The sequence below is a fragment of the Apodemus sylvaticus genome, chromosome 10, assembly GCF_947179515.1.
Source record: "Apodemus sylvaticus chromosome 10, mApoSyl1.1, whole genome shotgun sequence".
NCBI classification, from domain to species: domain Eukaryota; kingdom Metazoa; phylum Chordata; class Mammalia; order Rodentia; family Muridae; genus Apodemus; species Apodemus sylvaticus.
Genome location: NC_067481.1, coordinates 84035800 through 84055149, shown reverse-complemented (window position 1 = coordinate 84055149; position 19350 = coordinate 84035800).

Below are 19350 nucleotides of genomic sequence, written 5' to 3'. Positions count from 1 at the left end.
GGGAGGCTGTCCTTGGAGTTGTCATGATTAGGGAGCTGGAAACAGAGCACTAGCAAACATTTTATAAACGCAATATGGTTGGTCTGCAAATATTTTTTCCCATCTGAATAGAACATATCTTGGGACAGGGTAAGTTGTTTTGGGTGTATGATCCTCTTTTATTTTTGTTTTTGTTGTTGTTGTGTTTGATATGAAGCTGTGGACTTAGACAAAATGGCTGACCTTACCAAATACAAGACAAGCTTGCTCTTTCTTTCTTTCTTTCTTTCTTTCTTTCTTTCTTTCTTTCTTTCTTTCTTTCTTTCTTTCTTTCTTTCTTTCTTTCTTTCTTTCTTCTCTAAATGTGTTTTCAACATTGGATATAGCCTCAGGATGCTACTGACACTCAACTCAGATTTCCTGCATGTGTCAAAATATGTCTTTGCAGCTGGGCAGTAGTGGTACATATCTTTAATCCCAGCACTTGGAAGGCAGAGGCAGGTGACTTTCTTTCTTTTTATTTAATTAGATATATTCTTTATTTATATTTCAAATAATTTTCCCTTTCCTGTTTCCCTCCTCCTTGAAAGTCCCATAAGCCATCTCCACTCCCCCTGTTCCCCAATCAACCCCTTCTTGCTTCCCTGTCCTGGCATTCCCCTACACTGCAGCATCGAGCCTTTCCAGGACTAGGGACTTCTCCTTCCTTCTTCTTGGGCATCATTTGATATGTGAATTGTGTCTTGGGTATTCTGGATTTCTGAGTTCAAGGCTAGCCTGGTCTACAGAGTGAGTTCCAGGACAGCCAGGGCTATACAGAGAATCCATGTCTCAAAAAACCAATTTGTGTGTGTGTGTGTGTGTGTGTGTCTTTGAACATTCTCCTTGTTCCAAATCCTAAAGAAGATCTCTTACCACACTCTCTTGTTTTATATCTTAGTGCCACACTAAATAAACATCTAGGAAATTTTTATTAGAGGTTTTTCTGCTCAGAGGTAACTATATAGAGTCAAATGCATTCCATTTATCTTTTCTTTTCTTTTCTCTTCTTTTCTTTTCTCTTCTTTTCTTTTCTCTCTTTTTTTTTCTGCTGCTGTGGTAACATATCCTGACAAAAGCAACTGGGGAAAAAGTTGTTTATTTTAGCTCACAATTCCAGGTTACTGTCCATCACTGTGACAAAGTTATAGGTACTGCCTCTTGAGACAGTTGATCCCATCAAAACCACAGTAAAGGGAAGGGAGAAAAATAAATGCATACTTGATTTGTGGCTGTCCGTCTTCTCCTCTTTTACGTAGTCCAGGATCCAAAAGGACAAAATGCTGCCACCTACTTTTGAATGAGTCTTCTCCTATTATGTAATTCAATCAAAATAATACATACACACACACACACACACACACACACACACACATGCACACACAATGCATATTACACACACACACACACACACAAGCATGCACGCACAAACATGTGTGTATATATATATTCCATAAGTCCACCTCACTGATACTTTCCTTCCAGAGACTTAATTCTAAGCTGTGTCAAGCTGACAATTAAAACTAATCAAAATATGCTTCATCATGGCTTTTTTGTTTTGTTTTTTGTTTTGTTTTTTGAGACAGGGTTTCTCTGGGTAGCCCTGGATGTCCTAAAATTTACTCTGTAGACCAGGCTGGCCTCGAACTTAGAAATCTGCCTGCCTCTACCTCCGAAGTGCTGAGATTAAAGGTGTGTGCCACCACCACCCGGCACTTCATCATGTCTTAAAACGAGATTTCATTTTTAATTTTAAATATATGTGCATGTATGTCTCTGGGTGGATCTATGCACATGAATCCACATGTCCCTTAAGTCCAGAAGAGGGTGTCAGGACTCCTGCATCTAGGGTTGTAAGTGGGTGTGAGCTAGTTAATTTTGGTGCTGGGAACTGATCTCAGGTGTTTTGTGATTTTTTTTCTGAGTCATTTCTTCAGCAAATCAACATTTTTTATAAATATAATTCACGTGGTTTGAAGGATAAATTTAGAAAGGCAGAGGGTCTGTTATTTTGAGAAGCAAATAAAGAGAAGCCAAATTGGGAGTGTGGTAAGCTTACTCATAGGCTCTTCCACTTCAATATACATGCTTTTATGCATTATTGAAGCATTGTATCTTCACAGTATACCTTCACAGTGAAGGGAACAAAAGTATGATTAAAGCATAGGAAAGTTATAGCCATGAGCTTACACTCTCACCAAGGCCATGCTCACCATAGCCAAGTTTGCCTTAAGATTATCTCTGAATGGAGAAAAAATAAATTCATTAAAAGAGATAGCTGTACTCATTGTTTTCAGGCAATGTTGTGGATATTGAGTTATGTTATTTGGATTCTCATTATATGGCTTACGTGACGGAGAATTTACACTTGTGTGCTTATATACATTGTAATGACCTCTAATAAGTTGCTCTCACAAGCATATTACCTGGGTAGATAGAATGTGAGGAATCAGAAGACTCATCATGAACTGCAGTGCCTATGTGTCCTCCTCATGTGCTCATGAGACTTGAGCTTCAATAGCATGGCTGCTTTCTTAAGAGAGTCAAATGTTGCTGGAGGTGTCAAGGCAATAAAAACCACACCATAACATTGCAAAATTAATCTTGAAACACACACACACACACACACACACACACACACACACACACACACACGCATGCACGCAAGCACGCACGCACACACACCCTGTTGGAAGTGTCCTGAGCCTGAGACTATAGGAATCTACATTAGAGATCCACAAATCATGCAGGTTGTAAACCTACTCTCTTTTTTTCCTAAGCTTTGACCCCTCCTTCTTTGATCATAATGAGTGTGACAAGTACTTAGACGTGAACATGAAAAAATATCTTTTATCATTTCAATTAATCTGCCTAAGTTCCAGAACAAGCTTTGCAATTTTCAAAAATTTAATTGCCTATTGTTACTGCCACAAAGTGGTATATCATCCCGGGAGAAGGAACTGCGTGGCTTTACACAGGAGAAAAGGATATTAGCTGGATCCCTAGCTTCCTCATGCGACCATGCTATGGCAGGTGCCTGGGGGGCAGAGTATGCATTAGAATGTTCTCACACACTTCCTGCACAAAACATCATCCGCCAAGGCTTTAGTATAACAGGTACTGTGTGTGCTGAGAGGTCTGCTGGTAGGTGATCACAAGGTTGTTGCAGCAGAAGCTGATGCTTCTCTGTTTTTGATGTTCTTGTTTTCTCTTTCTTTCTTTCTTTCTTTCTTTCTTTCTTTCTTTCTTTCTTTCTTTCTTTCTTTCTTTCTTTCTTTCTTTCTTTCTTTCTTTCTTTCTTTCTTTCTTTCTTCCTCCTTCCTTCCTTCCTTTCTTCTCTCTCTCTCTCTCTTTCTCTCTCTCTTTCTCTCTCTCTCTCTCTCTCTCTCTCTCTCTCTCTCTCTCTCTCTCTCTCTCTCTTCTCTCTCTCTCTCTTTCTTTCTTTTCTCCAGTCTTATATGACTGGAAGATGAAGGTAGCAGGACTCTGTCTCAGATTAAAGAGTTATATTTGCACGCTTTTCAAGGAGGCACACCTTTACCAGCCACAAGTCATAGAATTACCTTCTATTTTGCAGCCCAAAATTGAATCATTTGCTTATTCTAAAACCAATTGGAGGTATTATTTTTTTGATTCTTTCCCCAGAGCTGGGAACCTGGTTAGTTAAATAAAATTGCAATTCTGTAAGGTGCAAAATAAAGGTAGTAATCATTGTTGACTATTGGGTTCTGTTATAAACAAGTCTTTTCTTAACTTGGATGGATTTAGTTTTTTATATTTATCCACATTGTTATCGAACAATGTGCAATTTTGTACTTTTATCACTAACACCTAAGTTGTGTCAATTGTTTCTCCCCACAAATTTATTTATTGAAAATATTATTTATTGAAAATAGATTTTCTCTCATGCAATATATCTCAACCACAGTTTCTTCTCCCTTGTTTCCTCCCTTCTCCTCTGATACACTCCACCTGCATTTCTCTTGAGAAAACAGCAGGACACCAATAGGTAACAACCAAATGCGATAAAAATGAGGTACAGTAAGACATGGCAGAAGCCTCGTCTTTAGGTTGTACATGTAACCCAGGAGGAAAAAGTCCCAAAAGCAGGTAAAAAAGTCAGAGACACACCTTCTCCCACTATTAGGAGTCCCACAGAACCATAACTCTAATAAGCACAGCATTTATGCAGAGGACCTGATGCAGACTCATTGCAGGGCCTGTGGTGCAGTCTTTGTGAGCCCATGTGAGCCCTGCTTGGTTGATTCAGTGGATCCTGTTTTGGTTTCATGAGACCCCAACTCAATATTTTTAGAACCCAGCAATTAGCCTAGCACTGATTCACTAAGTAACTTGCCTTTCTGCTCTCAGTTTGAGACCTTTGGCCTCAAGACATAGACCACCCTGTCCCAGGGACTAGCTCATCACATTCTTGACACATCTGATGACTGGCCCAATGTTTAACTATACAATGCCCCAAGGATATTTGCTCCAGATAATCTCTAACCTTCCTTAAGGCATAAACTATTTACTGACTTGCTCATTCTATACTTCCCATTCTGTTCATGATTTGACCTCGACCCCTTGCCTTGTGATTTTTCCCCTTTAAATATCCCTGACTTCAGTCCTCTACCCCTGTGCGGTATATGGCTGTGGACCCCAGAGCTATGGAATAAAAATCATTTTACTTATTGCATCAAGACTGTTTCCCCTTGAGTGATTTGGGTGTCACCTTCCGAGGGGTGGGGCGCTGGGGTGCCCTCGGTTTTTTTCCGGGTCTTACAGTTTCTTCTATCACCTCTGACTCCCACTATCTTTCTTCCTCCTCTTCTGTGGGCTTGTCTCATTTGCTTTTTACAACTGCTGAAAAAAGACAGTATTTCTTTTTTGAAAAAAAGTAAAAATAGATTCTTTTTGCACATGATATATCTTGATTATAGGTCCTTTCCTCCCACTCTTTCCAGTTCTTCCTCCATTCCCTCTACCTCCTTTCCATATCTACTCCCTTTCTGTCTCTTCTTTTATAAGCGGTTCAAAGTACCTCCTGCCATTAACTTGTTCACCAGGCCCTGGACAGGACAGGCAAACAGCAACCTAGCTGCTGCTGCTTCTTCTTCTTCTTCTTCTTCTTCTTCTTCTTCTTCTTCTTCTTCTTCTTCTTCTTCTTCTTCTTCTTCTCTCTCTCTCTCTCTCTCTCTCTCTTTCTCTCTCTCTCTCTCTCTCTCTTTTTGCAGTCTGTATAGCCTTGGCTGTCCTGGAACTTTCTCTGTAGACCAGGCTGGCCTCAAACTCACAGAAATCCATCTGCCTCTCACGTGCTGAGATTGAAGGCATGTGCCACCACCACTTGGCTGAAATCTTAATTTTTGTTATATATTTTTATTTTCTATATCATTTGTTTACATTCCAAATGATTTCCCCTTTCTAGCCATGTAACTCTCGAAAAGTAGCAATTTTTGCTAAGGCTTGGTAACTTACTTTGTGGAACTGAAGTAATGGAGACATTCAAATGATGAGATTATTTTGAAGAGCAAATAAAATGCTACACACCAGAGTTTCAAATATGTTATTACTCGCAGAATCTTTGTGATAATCATGAAAAAGCTTAGAGTAATGAGAGTAAAGAGTTATAATTTTTAAATTTATTTTCCATATTTATAAACATTATAATCTTTTTTTAAGATTTATAAATTCAAATAAAAAATTAAAAAAGGTTTTTAGGATGCTGAAAAAAGCTGCATCTTTTATTGTATTTTAGGTTGTTTTATTATTTGCAAATGGTTTACAGAAAATTAGTTTTGTTGAAGATATTAGGTATTTGTTGTAGATATTAAAATGTGTCATTAAAATGCCTGTTTGTTTAGTGGATGAAAAGTGACAACATAAAAAAAATGCATAAGAGCCAGGTATGATGATGTATACCTGGAGTCCTTTTCAGAATTGATTTGGAAACCCAAGACAGGGGAACTGAGAGTTTGGACCTTTATTCAACAAAACAAAGACAATATTAACAAACAAAAAATTCACATTTCTCATCTAGATAGATTTGAAAATATGGGAGCATAGGCAAAGTTACATGGGTATTTGCAAACATTTTGCAATTAGTATGGACTTATATATGGTAGTAAGACATTTAAATTAAGCTCATACTCTACTTTCAAGCCTAACCAAAACAGGACCATCAGTTCAGAAAACTCAGAGAACATACTTTCAGCCAATGTACTTCTATAATCCCTTATATTCTAGTCAGCTGATACATTCATTTAGAACATATTTAACCACAGGGGCACAATCACAATGTGATTCTAAGTATAGAATAGATCTCATACTCCTGACTTAAATTTCCCAAAGATTAACATGGAATGAGTGACATTAACATGAAAGATATAAAATATTTTTATACACATTTTCCTTCATAGATCCTACTGAAAAAAACACTTACATCCCCCAGTGGCTTTGGGATGTCAACTCCCATGAGCAAAGTTTATAAAAGCAAAAATACTTTAAAATAATATTCCATTATTATATGGAAATTTTTTTTTGAAATCCACATTGGTCTGTTGGCAAATTAAGGGACAAGAAAAATTGGGCCAAAAAGATTAAAATGATTTTCAGATTATAAACATTTTCTGGGAAAGGATTCAAACCAATTCAAATAGGGAGCACAGAGGAGAATGAACAGGGCCCAAGGACGACTGGGTAAAACTAAATTGCAGGGTTAGGTTAATTGGTATGGGCGGGAAGTCTTCCTATCAGGTTTAAGCAGGGAGCGTGTCTAAATAATGCTGAGAAAATTGAGTTAGAGAGTGTATACACAACAGTTAGGAGCCATGATGATTGCATTTCTGCTTAAAGCACAGATCTAGCTAAAGGAAATCATTTTCCTATTTATTCACATGTACAGGAGAGAAAGGACATCTAGAATTAAATCTGAAGGCAGACTTAGGAGTCTGAGCTGGTTGTCTGCAACTCTAATACAATAATGCTGCTTGCAGATCTTTTTAAAGCTGCTTCCACTTAGTAAACTTCTCACTTATGTCAAATAAAATTTAAGCAGTCAAAGTGCATAAACTCAAGTGTGGAAGGTTGGGGAATATAAACATAATCAGTTTTCTAAAATTTTGTATATAATCTTCATGGCAGTCAAAGTTGATTTTATAAATGTTTCTGTTTATTTTTCCATTTTCTGTTTGTAAAGGATATATATCTGATGCTGTCACACTTTAAACCTGATGTTTTTATCTTCAAAAAAACTGAATGTTCTTGCCTAGATAAAAGTATGTATCTAGGATTTTGTTTCCAGTTATTCTAAAATGAGAGAGAAAAAGGTAAGGTGCATTCAAATAATCAAATACCATTTCAAGTCCTTCAACTATGCACATAATAACTTTCTATGAGAATATGAGAGTTTACAAATCATCTCTGAACCATTTAGTGCACAGGTCATGGGTTTAGGGAAGTTTTTTTTTTTGAAGGAATTGAAACAATTTTTAGATTCCTTGAAGGAGAGAAAAGAAAAATCTCATAGAGGAAAGAAGTGGGATGCTAAAAGTCAAGGTTCAGAAAGGATCACTTTTGCTTGTTTATCCCATGATCAAATCAATAAGAGTATGGCAACTGGCAGCCTAATCTGAGGACTTAGATATGGTCATTAGCAAATTGCAAAGAATTAATATGGTGTCCTTTCCCCTATCTAGCCTGCTATGCTGGGTCATGGTGTGCAATACTACTTCAATGCAGGTTCTCATGGGAGATTTTCCTAATGAGGAGAGGCTTTTAATTCTGTACACATTTATAGATATTCTAATACATACATACACATATATGATTTCTTAGCATTCATAAAATACATTTGAAAAATTATTCCTTTAAAGAGTTTCACTTGCTTGTTTGTGCTTTCCTCTAATTCTTTAAGAGATTTTTGTGTTTCCTCTTTCATGACCTCAGCCTGTTGACCAAAGTTCTCCTGTATTTCTTTAGGTGTTTTTTGCGTTTCTTCATTATTGGCTTTTGTATTCTCCTGGATTTCTTTCAATGATTTTTGTGTTTCCCTTGCAAGGGCTTCTAACCTTTGATCCATTTTCTCCTGAATTTCTTTAAGTATGTCCTTCATGAGTTCCTGTACCAGCATCATGACCAGTGATTTTAAATCCAAATCTTGTTAAGTTAAATATCTGTTATGCTACAAAACATTCAGAGACAATTACTTGACAATTCCGATTTTTAAATCTAGGATCATATCAGAACACAATTTGTGGAATCTATATAATCTATTACTTCGAAAATTACAGAAACAATACTCTGCAAATTTTTGTTTTGAAAGGAATAATTTACAAAGGTGTCATCTTTTAAAAGATTTGTTGATACAAGTATAACCCTTTTTAATTTTTTATTGAATATCATCTTTATTTACATTGTCAATGGTAAAACCTTTCCTGATTTTCCCCCTCCCCAAACACCCCAAACCCCTCCGCCTACCCCCTGCCTCCACATATATGTCCCTCCACCTGACACACTCCCACATCCCCCCATTCAGTTTCCCTTTGTTGGGGCCTCAATTGAGCCTTTACCTGACCAAGGACCAATCCTCCCACCGATGCCCAACAAGGTCTTCCTCTGCCACATTTTTGGCTGGAACCATGTGTGCCCCTTGATTGATGGTTCAGTCCCTGGGAGTCTTGGGCATCTGGATGGCCAAAGTCATTGTTCTTCCCATGGGGCTGTAAACCCCTTCGGTTCCCCAGACCATCCTCCAGCTCCTCCACTGGGGACCCCATGCCCAGTATAACCCTTAAAATGAATCTAATAATGAACCATTTATGTATCAAGATCTACCCAGGGTGACCTGCTGTCATTCCAATTTAAAACCTGACAATTTTTCAAGATAGGATACAGAATACAAACATGTGTTATGGGTAACTCCATTATCTGAGATTTTCAGTGGTAGCATTGTATTCCCTCCAAAATTCATGTCGCAACTTCATGCCAATTGTGATATTAAAGGATACAGTGGGGTTGGAGGGTGGAGACGAAATGACATCTCTTTCTGTATTGCATCAATTTAGTGATAATTACTTAAAAAGAATGCTACCCAGCCAGGCCTCTGTACCACTCCATCCAATATCCGGTAAAGCATGACTCTTAAACTTGAATAGTTAACCAAATATGTTTATTCATCTAAAACTCCAAATTACATAACGCCAATTTACAATGATAAAGTCTTAGCCCAATATTTCTCACCTCTCCAGAACACCAGAAATACATCTGAAGCCATCTGGACATCTGCCTTCCCTTTCTCCTTTGCTCATCTAGTCCCCCAGCCCCTCTCTCTCTCCTCTGTCTCTTCTCTTCTCTCTCTCTCTCTCTCTCCCTCTCTCTCTCTCTCTCTCTCTCTCTCTCTCTCTCTCTTTCTCTCTCTCTCCCCTCCCCACCTCACGTCTCATAGCTCCTCCTCCTCTCTCCCTCCAATCACTGACCCCTCACTACCTCAATGTTTATGGAAATATCTTGCAACACACCAATCTCTCACAAAAGAGCTTGAGCTTGGAACAGAGTGAGGACATAGTGTTCAGGGATGTAAACTTTGAAACACACACATGATCTCCAGTAGATATAAAACCCACTGACACTTTGATCCTGGCCTTTCCAGTATTCAAATCAATAAGAACAAAATATTATTTATCAATTAGTGTGATTTATTAATTACTCATTCACAGATATGTTTCTATAGAAGTATAAGAAAACTAAGACCATTCCATCAATATTTATTTTTATGCTTTTCCATTTATTTAATCATTTTACTTTTATTGGCGTTTATGTCTAAGAATACATACCTCCCACTTTACCCATCATGCAATGGTTTGAGAGCAGGTTGTCATATTCAAAAGTTTGGTTCTCTTAGTTTCATGTAAGTTGAGGGAAAACAAAGTAAGGAATTAAATATAATCTGGGTGTGTGTTTACTGAGATGCCTGGCCTGTTATTTATGCTGTGACTTTTCATTATTTCTCTTTTATTTGAAATTACTTTCCAGGTTGGCATCCAAGCATGCACAGTTTAATCTTCTAAATGAGAAACTCCATATTTTATTAAATGAAAAATATGCATGGTTTTCTACCTGAATTACTGTGACTATGAATGAATTTTGCTAGAATGTAGATTAACGTCATTACACTAATTTCTATGCAAATGTCTCAAAATTGACAATTTCTATTTTGCATATAACTCATTGAATGCTTAGTCATGCATACAGGGAAGTGAGCTGATACCACAGCAAAACCAAAGTAGGACACAAATGCTAATTTCCTAAAAGTAAAGCTAAATCCCTGCAATTTAAATTATCAGATGAGTGGTATAAATCTGTCTAGAATTGGGCAGTGTCACACGATCCAATTCTGAGCCATGGTTAAAAGAATAAGTCTATTATGCTTTGCCTTTGGCTCCTTGGACATTTTCCCTTCCCAAGTTTGATACTGTAGCTGTACATCAGTGTTCTTGGATGAAGTTCTTGGAAGTGGTTAATTAATATATAGCACAAACTTATATAGCTAGAAACTATGTCCAAACTGAATTAGAGAATTGCTCATTAATAAAATTAATAATATTAATGTTCAGTCACTGCCACTGTCACTTTAAGGAGAAAGGAATTTATTCCCTGTACCTTTTATAACAGCCTATTTGAAGAAGAAATAGACTAACACATACATGTCGCCACCACTGAAGCTTAGGTTATCTAACATTTTCCAGATCTTATGGTGGAAGTAAACCATTTAGAATGTAGGGGACCCCTAAACATTAGGAAACCTTCTGTGTTCTAAAACTGAATTATAGAGACCATCATTCATAGAGGAGCTAGAAGACAGGAAAATCCTGTAGTCATTGAAATGGCATAGTTTAAAATATGTTCCTAAAGGGCTTGAGGGAATTTCTTCTTCATTCACACTTCCATTACCTGAACTCCTGAACTGTGTTAAATGCACCTTTGACACATTCACTGAGATCTGTACACTCCCAAACACAAATATGCAATATTTATACATCATTCTTACACATGCATATACACACTCATACAGAAGACATATTTGGAAAAAAATGCTTCTATTTTACTTGTAAATTCCCTAATTTTATATAGTGGTACTTTCCTGGACCCTCCTGCTATATGATTAAAACACAGAGATGCATATACTTTAAAGCTTAGGCCTTTTGCTTGAGAGCCCTCCCAGCTACATTAAATCAACTAATTCTGGTCTACATACCACCATGTGGCCAGAACTACTGCACTTTTCTGCTCTGGTCCATCTGACTACCTGGATGGATCTTCCACAAGTTCTGATTTCTTCTCCCATTGTCCTCATTCTCTGCTTGTAAGTCACACCCCACCCCCACTTTCTGCTCACTATTGGCTATCATGTCTTTATTAAATCCAGTCATAGAATGACTTAGGCAAGTGAAGAAGAAACAAATATTTACATATCCTGTCACTTCTAGCAGTACCAACATGGCAATTGGCAATTGAGAACACGGAGAACACTTTGATAGCCAGTTGATAGAATGTGTGTGGAGGTAGACTACCCAAAATATTTAGATAAAACTTACATTATTTTCTCTCCTTGGCTGAATGGAACAGATTACAGTTTAAATGAGGAAGGATTGTAATAGAAAATGTCTAAAGACACTATATACAATCTGTACTTCCAGAATGTTCAGTCAAGTCTGAATCTAGCTACATTACTGCAACAATTGCCAAGAATTATGACGACCAGTCAATTGATGCTAATAAAAGATTAAGGAAAGCAAAAGTAAGAGCCAGAGAGGTGAAGTAAAACACAGACAAATAATGTTAGAGGGAGACCAGAGAGATTTGGTCCATAATGCCTTTGAAGATGAAAGAAGGCCATGAAAAATGGTCATGTGGGCTGCTAAAGACTGAGAGCAAGACCCTGGCAAGAGTCACCATGGTAGGAGACCTCTAGAATACAGCTAATTGCAAGAGACTAAATTTGGTCAGCAGCTAGAGTAATGTTACCTATTGATTCACCTCTGTGGGTGTAAGAAAAGAACACAGCTCTGGTGATATGCTGATTTGGCCTCCTAAAACCTTGAACTAAAAAACTTTTAAATCAAAAGCATACTCAAACCTTTGATTTACAGAGATGTCATTTAATAAATCTGTGTTGTTTTAAGCCCTTAAATACATAGTGATTATTTTGACAGCATTAGACAGCAAATATAAGGAGTTCAAAGATGACTAAAATGTGGAGTGAAGGTGATATTCATCATTGTTATTATTATTTAGAAAAAAGAACAGCATAAAACAACCAATACCAATACCAAGGGTCCTGAGTGTGGAGACTGACAGACAGAAAGGATGTTTGGATAAAACATCACCTGAATTAGAGGATGATTTGAAAGAAATTGAATGTATATGAGCTAGGTTTTCCTTTATAGTATTGGTCCTCATGTCTTTTCAACCTAAAAAGACCTCTGCACGTAGAATAATATTGACATAACATAATTTCTAAATCAAAAGTATTATTATTTTGTATCTGCAAGATAACTAATGATAGGAATGAAAAGAATGATAATTTGGAATTTCTATTGATTGGTAAAATGAGCAAGATACTTTTTCAGATCCAAAGATTCCTCCACAAACATACCTAGAACTCTTATTGGTAATATCTTAGTCAGTGAATATACAGACAGATATACAGTAATATCTTATACAGTGAATATACAAAAAGAAGGTGTACTCAGTATTTTTCCCTTCCCCAAGATATAATTTTATTTTAAACAATATCAGTATTTGGTTTTGTTTGTCATTACATGATTACAAATATTCAAGAAGGTCTAACTTTAAAATAAAGGACCATCTCATGAGAGAGGTCTCATGCTCCACACTATCTGGAGGGCCAGAAACCATAGATTACCCAGACACCTAGGGTAGAACCAAACATGACTGTCTAAATAATGCATACAGACATTCATACATTCTTACATTCATGCATAAATACATCCATCCATCCATCCATACATACATACATATCAATGAAATAATTCCTTATGGTATTCTGCTATACTCATAGATGAGTGCCTTGTCCAGTTGTCATCAGAGGCTTCTTCAGGCAGCCTATGGGAATGGGTTCAGAGAGCCATAGCCATTTATAATGAAAAGAGAGAATCTAAATTTGTGGTCACCATCAGGACCCTCCCCTTGGAGGTTGAGAAACCCCTTAAAAGAGGAGGAGGACGGAAGTATGGGTCACAGAGAATAGAGGACACCAAGAGAACATGGTCCACTGAATCAACTAAGCAAGGATTGTATCCACTTAAATGGACTGAAACAGCAACCATGGAACCAGCATGGGTGTGTGCCAGGTATTCTGTATATATGTTAGCTTGGTGGTGTTATGGAGCTTCTAACACTGAGAACAGGTGTGTTCTGAACTTTTTTTTCTTACTCTTGTGACTATTTCTCCTCCTGGGTTGCCTTGATAAAAAAATTTTTACTTAGCCTATTGTGCATTGTTTTACTGTTTCACTGCTGACTCTTGGCGAACTGCTCTTTTATGAAGAGAAATAGAGTGGAAGTGAATCTGGGAGAGAGGGAAGGTGGGGGAGCTGGGAGCAATTAAGGGAAGGGAAACTGTGCTTGGGGTGCACTGTGTGAGAAGAGAATCTGTTTTCAATCAAAAAATAATAAAATTGCAGCCAAGTGGTAACAGATGGGTTAAATTATCGTCAAGTTAATATTTGTCTTTTAGTCTCCTGTGATAAGAAGGTAAAAATTGTAACACTTACTGTTGCATTTTTAACAGTACGAGTTTAATACATGTGAAATGCCAGGGGAAGCCAAATTAGAATGTCTCCACTGTACAACTTAAGAAGTTGGAAAAGAGAAAGAATCATGGTGTGTAAGCTTGATATTCCAACATTCATTAAGATGGAGGTAGGGCTAAGCATAATGTAGCTTTGTTCTTACTGTATTTAACTCACCATCTGAGGATGCATAACAAGGGCAGAAACACTGGAAAACATAATAGTGGATTATTGAATAACTAGAAAGCCCCATACTAATTAATATGTAAGGTACTACGTGCATGCAGCTGCTTAGCAGTTGGTATGGGAGACAACAGCTTGTGTCTAGAAGTGAATTCCAGCATCATTTTTATGCCATGCTCTGAAAACACACCACAACAGGCTGCTTTGGAAGTTGAGTGGGAATCTCATTTTGTCCTTGGCCCTTAGATTCTGGGGCCGATTCTGAGATATGTTCAGGTTCAAAAGCAGGTTTAGCATAAGTTATGCTACATGGAGAAGTGACAGTGTCAGGAGGAAACAGGACAGTGCATCTGACAATTGACATGACAGTGTTTATATAAGTAGGCTTATATTGTTCCAAAACCTACTTTCATAAGGGTTTTTAAATCCTTCAATCTCCTTTATAGCCCATCAACCAAAGGTAGGGCAGGAAGATGGCTAATAGGATAAGGGGAAGATGGACCTGTCTAGAAGTAGTTCTTTGGGACAATTCCAATCTTTGTTGTCAGCAGTCCTGTCCATTAGCAAAACACCAACATGAAGGAACAGCAGCAGCTTGATTCAGAAGAAACCACGAGGTTCTAGTAATTATGAGTCCACTGAAGCAGCCAGAAGCAGCCAGAACACTACCAGAAGTTCTTTGGTGTGTTCCTTTTACAATTATCACAGAATCCTTTCTCATAGAAAAAGCATCAAGAAATGTGAAGGTAGGTTGGTACCTAGGAGGGCATCCTCCTCAGAGGAGAAAGGAAGTGGGATGTGGAAGAAGGGGATATATGAGAGGGCACTGAGAGGAAACGAGTGCTGCAAACAGGATGGAAAGTTAATAAATAAATTAATTAATGAGAAAAAAGCAACAATAATATTGGTTGAGCTTTGTTTCATATTTTGCTATAGCTTCAGAGGTAGGGAGATTACCAAAGGAGACCTTTTTAAAATTACCAAAGTAAATGCTAAACATAGGAAGGAAAATTTACAGAAGTTGATGATACTAATTTTAGATTCCACAAAGTTGCAATTTAGTAAATTAAAAATTATCCCTATTTATGAGTTTTAATGACTTTTAATGTGAAATCCATTTCAGTATGAAAGTAATTAAGACAATGAAACTTGGCAGTTTAGATGCATCAACTGGTCACACATAAACATAGTAGCATTATCAGTAAATCTGAATTATATACAGTTACCCTTTCGTTATCCCCACTATATAGAGTGGAATGTGGATAACTGGAAGAAATAGGTAGGGCTCTCTTGACTCCCCCTACTAAAGTACCTTATCTTTTGTTTGACAGTTGCTTTCTTGCCTTTGTAAATAGTGCTATAATTCCACAATAAGAGTTTGTGATTTTTAAGCTAACTCTACAATAAGTGAATATATAGAGATACACTCAATTGTATAAGATTTATGGGTCTAAAGCTAGAAATCTATCTCTTAGCACAGGTCCAATTTATCTTCTATCTCCTTAAGACACTGAAGAATTTTCATATGATGAGTATTTTATATCTAAGATAATTAAAAGAGTCTGAATTGTGTGTATGTGTCACATGGTGTATATTATTTCTTTCAGATTAAAATCTGTTAATGGAAACTTTTCTGTATGATTTGTAACTCAAATCACATAAGTTACACAGGAAATTTGGAGGTTCAGAAAAACAACTAGAAAAAATCAAGCTTCTGAAAAACTGATAATGTAGTCATTTGAGTACTATGATTGGGACTGGTAATCTATTTTATTTATTGACTATAATAATTTATAGGCTGATATGTCTCTGACAAACTGTACTATGAGGAATATTTTTAATATATTCAGGATTGTATCCCCTGTTTATCAGCACCTAGAAACACAACCGAACACATAATGTGATCACTTGTTTTGGAGAATTAAAATTCTATACATTTATCATATAGAGAATGATATTCTGGGATGTGTATTCTATATATATACATGCATATATATGTGATTTCCATAGACACACAAGCATAGACACATACGTGTGTGTGTGTGTGTTTGTGTGTGTGTGTGTGTGTGTGTGTGCATGTGTGTTTACTTCATGTGTTTTTATTCTTTGGGGGAGTGAATGGTGGGAATATTTAAGATCTAAACTCTTAGGAACGTTCAAGGATACATTTAGAATCTCTCATCCATATTAAATGCTTCAAAAAGAACATGATGTTCTAACATACAATACTAGTTAGGGTGGAAAATTCTTATCTGATGTCATAAAACTGCTTTCATTGCAAATACAGACACAATCAAATGTAAAATTACCTGGTGAGTTTGCTAATGAGGTGTATATATGAAAGAAAAACAATCTATGATTTGATTTGGATTTCTACTCAAGATGTATGTAGATATATTTTTTTTAAAAAAAACTCTGAAATACACATAATTTCTTAATGCAGACATTTCAGATAAAGAATGATTTACTGTCATGAATTATTGTTATCTGAATTAACCATGCTGAGTATTATTAGCCTTGTAGACTGACTAATAATAGCTGAAAGTTTGTGTCCTTTGGTGAACTTCTTCCAACTTCCTTCATACCTCTCAGTGGTCAATAATTAACTTTCTACTCACTCTTTGTAAGAGGTCAGCTCTTTCTGAAAACCCTACAGGCATTTACCACCATGAAAAACAACATTATCAACTAACCGGATCCCCTAGAGCTCCGAGAGACTAAAAGACCAACCAGAGTAGGCTTATATGTATGCACTTATATGCACTCAAAGTTTCCATCAAAATAAGTGAGGCTCATCTTTCCATGCATCTATTAATGTGATCACATGATTATTATCCTATTTTCTATTTGTCATATATTAACGTTGTAGATAGGCTTCCTTGTTTAAAAGAGACTATTCTTTACAAATTTTTCCCCAGGGTCTTTGGTTCCTCAACTTGTATTAGGTCATTTGACCATAAAGAAGCTATGATATTAGTGCACAGCACATCATTAGACTTCAATCCTGGGTCTAGTCACAGACTTTCAATAAATTTATACATGCAGGATATATAATAATATCAAATAAACTATTGTTTAGGTAAATAAGAAAAGTGTCAGTAGGTGACTCAAACAATTATGGCATTAATTAATTCGAAATAAAATGATGTTGTATAAAGAAGAAAAAAGAAAAAAGCTGTAATTTTTCAATATCTGCCTCTTCAAGATATATGTTGGCAATACTCCTACAGCTTGCTTAATATTTGTTAGATTACACTAAATTATGTTTAAATACATTGTTTTGGCCATAGTACCTGCTAAATACGTTTTAATTATAGAACTCCATGTAAGATTTGCTTATTGAACTTAATTATCACGTCACATATATACATGTACAAATATGTATAGTTAATAGATTATAGATATATGATTGATAGAGAGATAGATAGATAGATAGATAGATAGATAGATAGATAGAAGATAGATAGATGACAGCATGATAGCTAGATAGGAGAGAGATGATATATTGATATATTGATAGATAGATGATAGTTGTTATTATAATCTCACGCTTTTGTTTGAAGTAAAATATAATTTACTGCATTTTATTTCTGCTGGCCATAACTAATTCTATGACTATGCATACACATTTTATTTTACCAAGTCCTATACCCTGAAAAAAATCCAAAAACTTTATTTGGGTTTTTAAAAAGTTTTAATTTTCACATTTGCTGTGCAGACAAGTGACTTCATTAAGGATGCATCTCCATGAGTTGGCACTTCAATCATCTATATTCACAAGCCAGCACTATTATGCAAACAAAAGAGCTCTGGGCGAAAATTACTTTCCTCCAACCCAGTTAGGTTGCAGGGTTTCACTGAGCTCAGTGAGTGAGAAGAGCCTTTCATCTACAGTGACAGGGACACAGAGCCAAACAGAAGTCGCCTGACACAGACTTACTGCTTCCCAGTTCTATTACTTTGTACTATTTCCTTCCATCATTCTGAGAGGTCTCTGAAAAAAAAGAGATGGTATCCCACAAAATACTGTTAGATGTGTAAGCTAGGACAATCAGAACATTAATTGTGTTTCCTTTTGAAAAAGAAACTCTTGGTTGGTTATTAAACATCTTTTCATTAGAACACAATGAACTACTTCTAAACCAGAATGATTCAGATACAGTCTTTCTCAGAGAACATTTAAAAAAGTGTCTTCACTATGCAGAAGGACTACGTTTTCATTACTGAAGATATTTGGAAATACACTTCTCACACATTACACAAATAAATCAGACTTTCATTAGCTTAAGTGTTCACAGAACTGTTTATTAACAAGTAGAGTGAACATATGTAAGTTAAAGTTCATTGAAGTATGGGAGAACAAATTCATTTGATCAAAAGCAAAATTCTCTTAGTGTTCACTGGGCAGACAACAGGAAATACTTCACCTGTCAATGTGTCAGCATATTTCAGATGAAACCCCTTGTTCTTGTTGCCTCTGTTAGGAAAAGACATAACTAATATCAATAGGAATACCTGAGTGCTTGGTGTTACTGCCTGTGAATCAAGAATGAAAACCTTTTCTTATTTTTGTTGTGATTTGCTTGATTCCATTTTGATTATCGCAATATTGACTTATCATATATTGCTTTTTCTATCTAGGTCATTATTTTAGCAAATTGTTTATCTAAAACATACTCAAAAGGAAACATCCTGAAGGAGATAATACTTTTGTCTCTGTTCCAAGTCACCATAAGGACATCAGAACTTTTAAAGCGATCTGGCAGTTGGTAAACAAAATTCTGTCTGCAGTATTTGAAAACTGACAACTGAAATCAAATGAAATGCAGTAATATTTTAAGGTGGAAGAAAACCAATCCCCATTGACTAGGATACACACACATACACACATGTGCATGAATATACACAGAGAGACACATATGAAAAGACAGAGAGAGAGCCAGAGAGGGAGAGATAGCCATTACAAAGAGTTTAGAATGTTGAACAAGAATATATTTCTATTCTTTGCAAAAACAATGGTTTTAAAAACCAGAGAGCTTATTGTGGTGACAACCTGAAGTCAAACTGCATGGGTTTCTCTTGTATTATTTTTCAAAACCTTACAAAAAAGGGGAATGAATAAATAATTCCCTGATGCAAAATCTAGCTAGTAAACTCAAATGTCCAAAAATAATTTTGAGGACCTGACAATTATAGGACATTGATATACAGTAGCATTGATTTAATTTATTTAGCAAAAGTACCTAATAAAATATTGCATCAGTAGTTTAATTCTTATTAAACTATTATAAGACTATATATACAAATACACCTATGAGTCTTGTTTGAATTTATT